This window comes from Oxyura jamaicensis, chromosome 3, assembly GCF_011077185.1.
Source record: "Oxyura jamaicensis isolate SHBP4307 breed ruddy duck chromosome 3, BPBGC_Ojam_1.0, whole genome shotgun sequence".
NCBI lineage: Eukaryota > Metazoa > Chordata > Aves > Anseriformes > Anatidae > Oxyura > Oxyura jamaicensis.
In genome coordinates, this window is record NC_048895.1 from 53,472,050 (window position 1) to 53,481,812 (window position 9,763).

The window sequence follows — 9,763 nt, forward strand, 5'->3', positions numbered from 1 at the left end:
CTCTGTGATTTGCTTGTGATGAAACAGCTGCTCGGAATGAGGGCGGGAGGAACCAAGAGAATGCAGAGCAAATGCAATGTGGTATTTTGTCAGAGGAAAGAGTTCTGCAAATTGCTGCCAGTTGTTTTCTTATTAGGATCCTCAGAAACACCTGAGCATGAGGAATATCTGGATTTGCAAAACAGATCTAGAAGTTGGTCTTGGTTTCATAAGTTCCTCCAAACTCTGTGCTGCCAGTGAGCCTGAAGAAGGACAAGGAAACAGTCATGCCATTTCCCAACAGCCTGGTTTATGTAGGTTCTTTGCTCAGATTCTTCTAGTGTGCCATCTCCCTTGATGAAGGGAATTAGGATATAAAATCAAATTGAAATAGGTGTGTGTGTATGGGAAGCCATACCTGAATCTAAATATACCAGACAAGTTACATCTCTCCCCTTTGCCTTTCCCCGGAATATATTCTGTTTATATCCCAGCTTTTAACTGATTTATTTTTAATTACAAATGCATGTGAGGTTTAAACCTTTTGACACCTGTAATGAGCCTCACATCTCCCATAAAGTCTTCTGCAATGGTTTGACAACAGGAGTAACTGAGCAACACATGCAGAAGGGGTGAACAGCAAATGCTATGGTAAGAAAATACAACTTAGAAATGACTATAAGGATCTCAGATGTTTGAAAAATACACTAAAAAGAAACTAGGGTGCTACTGGATATTTTTGTAAGCACTTACAACAAGCACAAACTTGTAACAAGCATTTTGTGAGCACCCCTGTAATATCTGATTATTCAGTTCAGTAGTTTTCTCTTGCTCTCTTTGCTTTGTCCTAGCCATATCTTGTGGCTGCAGAGTTCTTACAAACATCAGGAGAAATACTATTATCTGACTTTCCTGGGTGCAGCATAGCATGTGATCCAAGAACATCCTTCCTTTCTACTTCCCATCTCTCTAGATAACAGCTCTCTGCAGAGTTCAATTCAGTTACTATTCAGTGCTTCTAAAAGCCGTGTCTTCCTTTGCTGGAAGCTGGAGGCCACTGGTATGTGTAAATTAGTGTGATTCCCTTATGTTTTTATGAATTGTTTGTTGGCTTTACAGTGCATGGTTTAAAAAAAAAAAAAAGAGAGAGAAAAAAATTAACAAATCTAGGATAAGAGTAACTGAGCTTTGCTGCTTGGAAATGGCTTGATTTTTATTGGTGAAATAAGCCTTCTCAGAAGCCTTAGCTAGGCATCAGCATATATGTCAATCCCTTCAAGGCTTTCCCTTAGGAATGGATATTATATTCTATAATATGTGTCCATGAGTTAGCTTTGAGGCCATATATGTAGTTCCAGATAGAAAATGTTAGATCACTCAAACAGATTACTTAAGTTCCCACTTTGATGTAGGTAAGCAATATGAATCTTGCTGCGTTTTTACTGTTTCTTTGCTGCATGCTCACTGACCCAGGACAACATGGGCAACATTTACAGTAGTACTCTAACAGCCAGGACCACTCCCTGGACTGCAGCCAGCTGTGTCCGTCCTCTTCAACTCTCTTCCCCTCCAAACCAGGATGTAGATCTTAGGGCATCATTGCTGCACACTGCGGGTCTTGCTGTATACTCTGAGCCAGGAAAGTGGATCTTGGGAAAAGACAGTGAGACAAACTATGGTGCCACACAGCCTAACTAGTAGTGTCTACATGGCTGTAGCTCTAAGTTAGATTATCCTTGTACTTAAGCAGCTAAATTCACCATCACTAATGTATAAAAGGGTGTTGTGTCTACACATTCACAAGAAAAGTTTAAGAGTGACTGTGAGTCACAATTCATTTATACTTGCACATCTATATATCCGTTTCACGGTGTTACTCCTCTAGGCAGAACTTCCTACGATTAGTCATCCAATGCAAACTAATTAGCATGTCAAGATAAGTTTTCTAAGAGCTTGCAGAGGAAGCAATGAGTTTTCATGTGTTCTTTGCAGTCACGGCATTTCAGGAGACAACAAAACATACAGAAAAGTGTGAGCAGGAACAGACTGGAAACTAGGAAAATATTTTGATTGCAGAGGAAGCTGGCTTGTCAAAGGGTCCTTATCTGTGTATAATACAGTTTATTTTCCAGTTAATTTTGTATATTGGATATTGGATGGCAAAACAATTGTGAAGAAGGCTTCCTAGCAGGCCGGACTGTATTTAAGGACCATTAAGCTGTTGCAGAATAACCATAAAGTGTGCATTAAATCAGTACCTCAAGCAAAGCTCTGAAAGGCAGAATTACATTCTCATATGGACATATTTCACACACTTACACCATGCCCTTTTGTATTAAAAACACTTGTGCATGTGATTTCCTTGTACTGAAGGAAGACTAGATGTTTAGCATGTACTGAGCTGAGCGAAGGGCAGTAATGCTGCAAGTCAGCACAGAGGAACCTCAGCAGGAAAGGGAGACTTTGAACTTCCAGCAGTCATTTCAAGTTGCCATTATGGAAAACAAAATAAAACAAAACACCATAACAACAACAGACTTTGGACACTCCTTAGGATGTTTTACAAGGTGAGAGAATGAAACACAACCACACATACATGTTTTTCTACCACCATTTTCTTGTTGGAAATCGCCTGATTTCTTTTCTTGTTAGAACCTTCATAAGGTCTGTGAATAATAAGTAATAGTGAAAAATAATGGTGTTACTGAACTAGCACGTGCAGACCAGGAGTACAGAAGAAATCCTAGCTAAGCTAGGAAAAATGTTATTAGGCTTTCAGTAAGGTGAGGTTTTCTACAACTTTCTAGGGGGCTATGCAGTGTATTGCTTGGGCAAAGAGAGGAACTCATTCCAGACCCCCAAGGTCAGTAATGTTAGATATCAGTTTCTCATCATAACATTTCTGATTTACATCCATCTCTGTCCAATCACATATCAGCATGATATTTTTAATACCAGTTATGGGGGTAAGTTATACATTTGAGAAGGACCTTCCTTGTTATTGACATGGCAAAACTTTCTCAGGAATCTACTGTATGATCACAAGTACTATGATCACAAACTGTACACAAATCTTGGAGGTCTTCATTTGTAGTTATCCTGGAGCTTAGATAAAAATTTGCAGCATGATATTCCTGAGGCTTGGTAAAATCCCAGTCACTTAGTCACAGCAATTGCATGTGTAAAGAAAGGTTGATTGTATTCACCTAGTAGCTTCAGGACTGTCGTGACAACTGGTTGTTCAATGTTTACAAAAGGATCTGATAATGAGATATGCTCCAGGCTGCCTGTGTGCTGTACATAAAGCATTAGATTATCTTAATACAGAATTAAAAGGCTGCCTGTCTCCAGGGACTATTCCCCCTAAAAGTAAAGCATACCAGTAAAATGAATGCCCAGAAAGCACAATTAGGCTCTATGGTTTGCATTGCTGCCTTGAAAGAACATGGACCCCCCTACCGAGAAAAAGCACTCTCTCAGTAGGTAGAACTATGTAGAGGTGTCTTACGTTTTCCCTACACCTTGCCATCTCCTACTGCTTGTATTTTATCTTCAGAAGCACTCAGAGGCTGTGGCTGGGATCTTCTGGAAACAAAATTCTTCAGCTTTTGCTATTCTCAGTTCAGGGACTCTACCCTCACGGAGGGCTGTGTGAACACGTTTGGCATTACAGGCGTTGCTTCAAGCTGCCCTGTGTCAAACCAAACTTTGCTAACATGGGGAAAATATCTTTAAATTATTTACCTCATTCTGAAACCATTTAAAGCCATGTGGAGAGGGTTTCTTGAAAAAAAAATCCACTCCATTTCTTAATATGTATACATATATTTGTATTTATATATATATAATTATTAGCAATCCTCTTAGGAACTGCACAGAAGAAAAGTCTAACTTTTATAATGAATTGAATAACATACACTCATGTGAGAGTTTATTTTCACTAAGTGAGTCTGAGACGGGGGGGGGGGGGGGGGGGGGGAGGAATCAAAAATCCTGTGGAACATAAACTGCTCCTGGGTTTCAAATTCAAACCACTATGATATTAAAGGCTGGTGCTTCTCAAGGGCTTCCAAAGCACATACAAGATAGAAAAATGAAATATGCAGTCAAATCTTGACAAGTTTATTCAACAAATGCAGTTACCTAGCTGTGGTGATAAGGCTGTGGTCCATAGCAAGGAGGATCTTGCTGCAATTCTGCAAGGGAATGAACACAAACCACCTGTAGAAGAGAAATCGTCTGTTCTAATGGATTATTTTCTGGGTCCCTGTTGCACCCTCCCTATAAACTTGAGTTATATTTTCCTACATTCACTCCCCCTACCCAAAACAGTATGAGCAGATCCTTTTTGGGTCACCTTCACCTCCATATGACATTATCACTAAAAGCTCCTTCAGGCCAACTTGTCCACTACCTTCAGCTCCTTCTCAGGTCTTCAACTGTTATTTATTGTATCAGCTGTGTAGAAAACAGTGTATTTTTTGGCTTTTTCAGAAACCATACATAAATTGCTGTTTAGGCTACCACCAACACTGGTGCTAGTTGACCACCTGTTTCTCCAAAATCCCTTCAGAGCAAACAAAACAAGTAGCAATGACTGTCTTTCCCCTAGTAGCAGCATTAATATGGCCATTTATCTTCCTCCTTAACAGATTTACACTGAATGTGGGCAGCTTTGGGATCTCTTCATTATGTTTGTTTGAAATGGATTGAGGGAAACTGATGAGCAGGCAGATAGACAGCAGATCATGTAAGTCCTGTTTCCTTAGGAACCAGACTAAAAGCAAATCAGCAATGTCTTAAAAAAATCCTCTCGCTTCTGCTTTGTGGTTAACAGATCTGGAATTAATGTCATTGTTGCTATGGGTCCATTGTTATGGTATATTTCATAATATAACGGTACCAAAGAGGGTTTGTGCCAAGAGCTATGACACAGGTCTGTTGTCACATCAACTTCCATGTACTCCCAGAGGTATGACACTGTGTTCTAATTAAAACTGACTTCAAACCCCCCAGTCTCAAATTAATATGCTCAACTGGCTTGCAGTTAAAATAAATAAATAAATAAATGATAAGGAATGTGTGCTGGTCAGCTCTGATCCATGAGAACCACTAGCAGCATGCAGTCCTGCTAAGCCCAACTTCTCTGGGCAACCTGTTTCAGTGTCTCACTATCCTCTGAGTCAAGAATTTCTTCCTAATATCTAATCTAAACCTCCACTCTTTTAGTTCAAAGCCAATACCCCTTGTCCTATCACTACACCCCGACAGAGTACCTCCCCAGCTTTCCTGCAGGCCCCCTAAAGGGGGCACTGGAAGGCCACTGTAAGGTCTCCCCAGGAGGTGATTCTACCCCTTCTCTTCTCCAGGCTAAACAACCCCAACTTTCTCAACCTCTCTTCATAGGAGGAGTGCTCCAGCTCTCTGATCATCTTCATGGCTCTCCTTTAGGCCTTCTCTAACAGGTCCTAGTCTTTCTTAGGCTGGGGGCCCCAGAGCTGAACACAGTACTCCAGGTGGGGTCTCAGAATACTGGAGCAGAGGGGGAGAATCATCTCCTTCAAACTGTTAGCTGCACTTCTTTATGCATCCCAAGATATGGCTGGGTTTCTGGACAGGGAAAACACCAGAAGAGAAATCTGAGCTAGAATAGGTCACTTAAGCAATGGCAAATAGATATGAACTGGCAATGAATGCCTGTAGCCTGGTTATTCAAAGATTTCTAATTGACAGAGGAATGAAGTAATTGATGGATTATTACTGCAAAGTAGAAAAAAAAAAATGTAAATGAATCTCATTGAACACAGTGAGGAGATAAAATGCAGTGCCTTCCGTCCTGAACTCTCAGCTCCTGCTCTCATGCTGACTCCTCCACCTGACGCAGTTGCTGAAGGTGCACTTAGCTGGCAAGTGTTGGTTGTGAGTCACTGCATGCAGAACTAACCCTTTGCGGGAAGACTGATGTGTGAAAAGGATCACAATGTTGCTTAACATAAGTGGTCAGCGCCATGAAGCATCATCTCTGCCACGTTCACAGGGCCCTCATTTGTGGTCCTAAGTGTGATCCCCTGCTGCTGCTCAGGAGGTGCTCTAATTACACTACTGGCTGCAGTTTCCAGCTTGCTTCTAGTTTCCTACCAAACTGAATCCACCATCAGTCCTTGTCTGATGCCAGCTCTTTCCTAAACCTTGTCCCAGGAAGCCCCTGTGCTGGCAAGGGCTTTATCAGATTTTCTAGCAGAATTATCTACATGGCCCTCTCTTCCTCTGAAGACCAAAAAGGAAATAGGTACTCAGATTTCATGTTGATGAAAGCTGCTATAAAACCCCTAGAAAGGAAGGGGAACTACTAAACCAGCCACTGTCTTTTGCCAGCCCTCGAAAGACTTAAAATGACATCTACATCATGAACCTAAAATGGAGGACCATGAAAACTGGGTCTCTGCCTTAATTCTGGATGGCCTGTTCTAAATCAGTAAAAGTAGATTTGTAGGTCAAACACAACTAGACCCTAGACATTGTACTCCATGATTGCTTGTCTTGCAAAGCAATAGCACAGACCAGCACAATCCTTTTAAAGGCTCTGTTCCTCATCAGGATTTAATTATAAAAAATCTGTATGCTGCAGAAATTTGTGGTCTGGGAATCAGTGGTACAGGCTTATTATGTAAAAGGACACCAGCCTGCCTCTCAGACACACAGTTCTGACCCGTTTTCTCTACTCTAGCACTCTCTTGGAGCAACTGCTGGCAAACAGAAGAAATAAGTCATCGCTGTGCAGCTCCATGAATCCAAATGCTACAGTACATAGGAAGGAGCGATAGCATAATTTTCATTTTCCAGGAAGAAGTTCAGTCATGTATACTAGGTTAAGCTAGGACACTCAGCATATCTAGAAGTCCTTTTATACATGCAGTATTCTTTCTATATCTCTCAGTGTTTGTCTGTATCTAGCCAGTAGTTACTATTTTGTTTGTTTGTTTGTTTTTTCTTTTAGGGAAGCATTAGCTTTTGAAATGCATGCAGCCTTCTACTTCACATATAGTGGTCAGAGTTTGTATGATACTACTTCTACTTTGAATTTCAAGTGCTAACAAGGTTCAGACAGTAAGTGTTTGGATAAGAATCCTCCATAGAAAATGTGCATGCACAAAAGCTTATGTTGGCAGTTTAGGCCCAGACTCAGAAAGACATCTTGGTTCAGGACAATGCATAGGCACATATTTCAGTCTATTAAAATCTGGAACCTAATTAGAATACTTTTTTTTTTTTTTTTTTTTTTTTGAGCCAGCAATTAATAGACGTAAAAACCAAGTCACAACTGCCTCTCTTCCATGGCTTTGAATGCTGAGTTAGAGAGGAAGGAGAGATGAAAACCATGGAAATGAGTGATAATATTATACATTTTACTGTGCCTCAGAACTCGTGCCAAAAATGTGGGCCACATAATGTTGGTTGCATGAAGAAGTGAGACCTTGTTTTAGTCAGTTTACCAAGCCTTGTCTATATGAAAAGAGATATTTTAAAGAAAACATGCTTTGGTACATATTTAAGACTCAAAGGAAAAGTAATGTGCAATGTTAGTAATACAACATTACTTATATCCTTTCTTTACAGATAATAAATACAGCTCTGAAACTGCAAGGGAAAAAGCACAAGTGCAAAAGTTCCCTTAAAAAAAAAGTTTTTTTTTTTCTTTTTTTCTTTTTTTTTTTTTCCCTAAAGACTACTATCTTACTGTATGATAAATCTGACCCCTCACTGTATTTGGACCTTGTCTACTGCTAACAAGGGACAAAGGGAAGACTACTCTTTTTTTTTTTTTTTTCTCCTTAGCAGTGGGGGGCTAATGAATTCCTCTGAGAACTGGAGTTGTATTCTGGCCATTGTTATAACAGGTGTAATCACAGGAATCAATAGAAGAAGGAAAGGCCAGAATGAGAACAAAAACAAAATGCTGACACCTAAATTGTGGAGAGCACAGTCCCTTTAGTTGTCTTTCAGGTTTGCACGTGCTAATACAATAAGGCAAGTGGAGAGTCTGTAAACACCCTGCTGTGCAAGATAAGATATACCGTGACTGCTGTATTTTCCATACCAGTGATGGTATCAGTGCCAGCAGAAGCATTGGTCTCAGTTTGGTTTGGAGGGAGGGGTTGTGCCAGCAGTCCTGGCAGTTCTGCCACTTTTGACTTGAAAAATGATAATGTCTAAATGAGATAAAAGCTTGAGAAAGCCTTTGATATGGAGTCCCACCAGCCATCTCCCAACCAATGTTTTGAGGATATAAGCCTGTGCTAAACCCCAAAGTTTTTGAATCTTTAAGTGAAATTAATATCCCCAAGGAGCCCAGAGGCCTGGCTTTGCCTTGCACACAGGGAGCTTCTAAGGAAAGCTTTAGGAAAATGTGAAGGCATAACTTTGCATTTTTCAAAGGCTGACATTTATTTTTCTCCCCCCTCCATTGGTGCCTAACAGGGCAAATAGCCCTCACTAGAGGATGCGCTCACATAATGGTCATTTTTGAAAATTAAAATGTTCCCCTTTGGGCTTAAGATGAATCTGATGTAATTCAATATAAAACTACATTGGCTTTGTAGGCATTGGATCAGGGCTTCTGAGGGTGATTTGATAATCTGGGAAAATGCCAGCATCCAATATTGGCCTGGATGGGCTTCTTGTTGAAGGCCTCGGCCAGGGAGCTTTCTGCATAGGCAGTGGGGTGTGAGGGGGGAGTACCTCACAAGCTTGACAAGCCTGTCCCAGCCTTTGCTTCACCGTGCATGGCTGGTGCAAATGTTAAAGGGGAGAAAAAATGTTTTTGTTCATGTGCTGTTTGTAGGCACTAATAGCCGGAGACTCTGAAGCAGGAGGTTGGTGGTGAGCTAATGCAAGCAGGCAGCAGCACGAGTGCAGGGGAGGAGGGGTCAAGCTTGCAGGAGCTTCATGAGACATGAGATGAAGTTCAGCAGAAATTAGCCCGTGTATTGATTGCTTTAAAGAACACAATGTGGTTGCTTTCATTGCCAATGCAAAGGAGTGGCTTTGTATTGCAGTGGTATAGTCCTGGATACCTCGTCACGTGGAAAATTCTTGCAGATAATAACATCAAGGCCATAAGCCTTGTTTGAGGTCAAACTTTTATGGCAGCATGAACAAGAAAGGTTTAGAGACATTGTATCTTTGCTGCTCATTTTCTCTTTAAGCCTGTCAGCTTCCTGTTTCCATTCTAGGTTTTCTGCTGTTTTTAATGTGATAAAGCTGCAGAACAACTCCCTATATATATATATATATTTTAAAGTCCAATACCTTTAGTTCTTTACAGATAGCATATTGAATTGTACTTCAGATACTTGAAAAACGCATAACTTCTCTTTTAGTAACTAACAAAAACTGCTTGATGGGTGGGTCAATCTTTCGTTTTTTTGTTGTTGTTATTGTTTTTTTTTTTTGTCTCAAATTGTTCCAGCTTGACTCTTTGTAGCTCAGAAGACCTACAGATGTTACTCAAGCCACCAGCCAGGTCAGCTCCTGTCCCTGCCCATACCTGCACTGGGACATATGGGTTCTTTGGGTTTTGTGCAGCTCTGCCTTCCTTGTGAAAGCTTCTGGCTGGTAAAGCCTGGTCCCACTGATGTCAATGAGATCAATAAAGGTTTCAGTGCAGGTCTTCCAGATCCTGAGCATGGCTCTACTGCATCTGTTATCTAAATTTTATATCTTGATCTGCTTTATTATTATTTATTTATTTATTTATTTATTTATTTATTTATTTATTTATTTA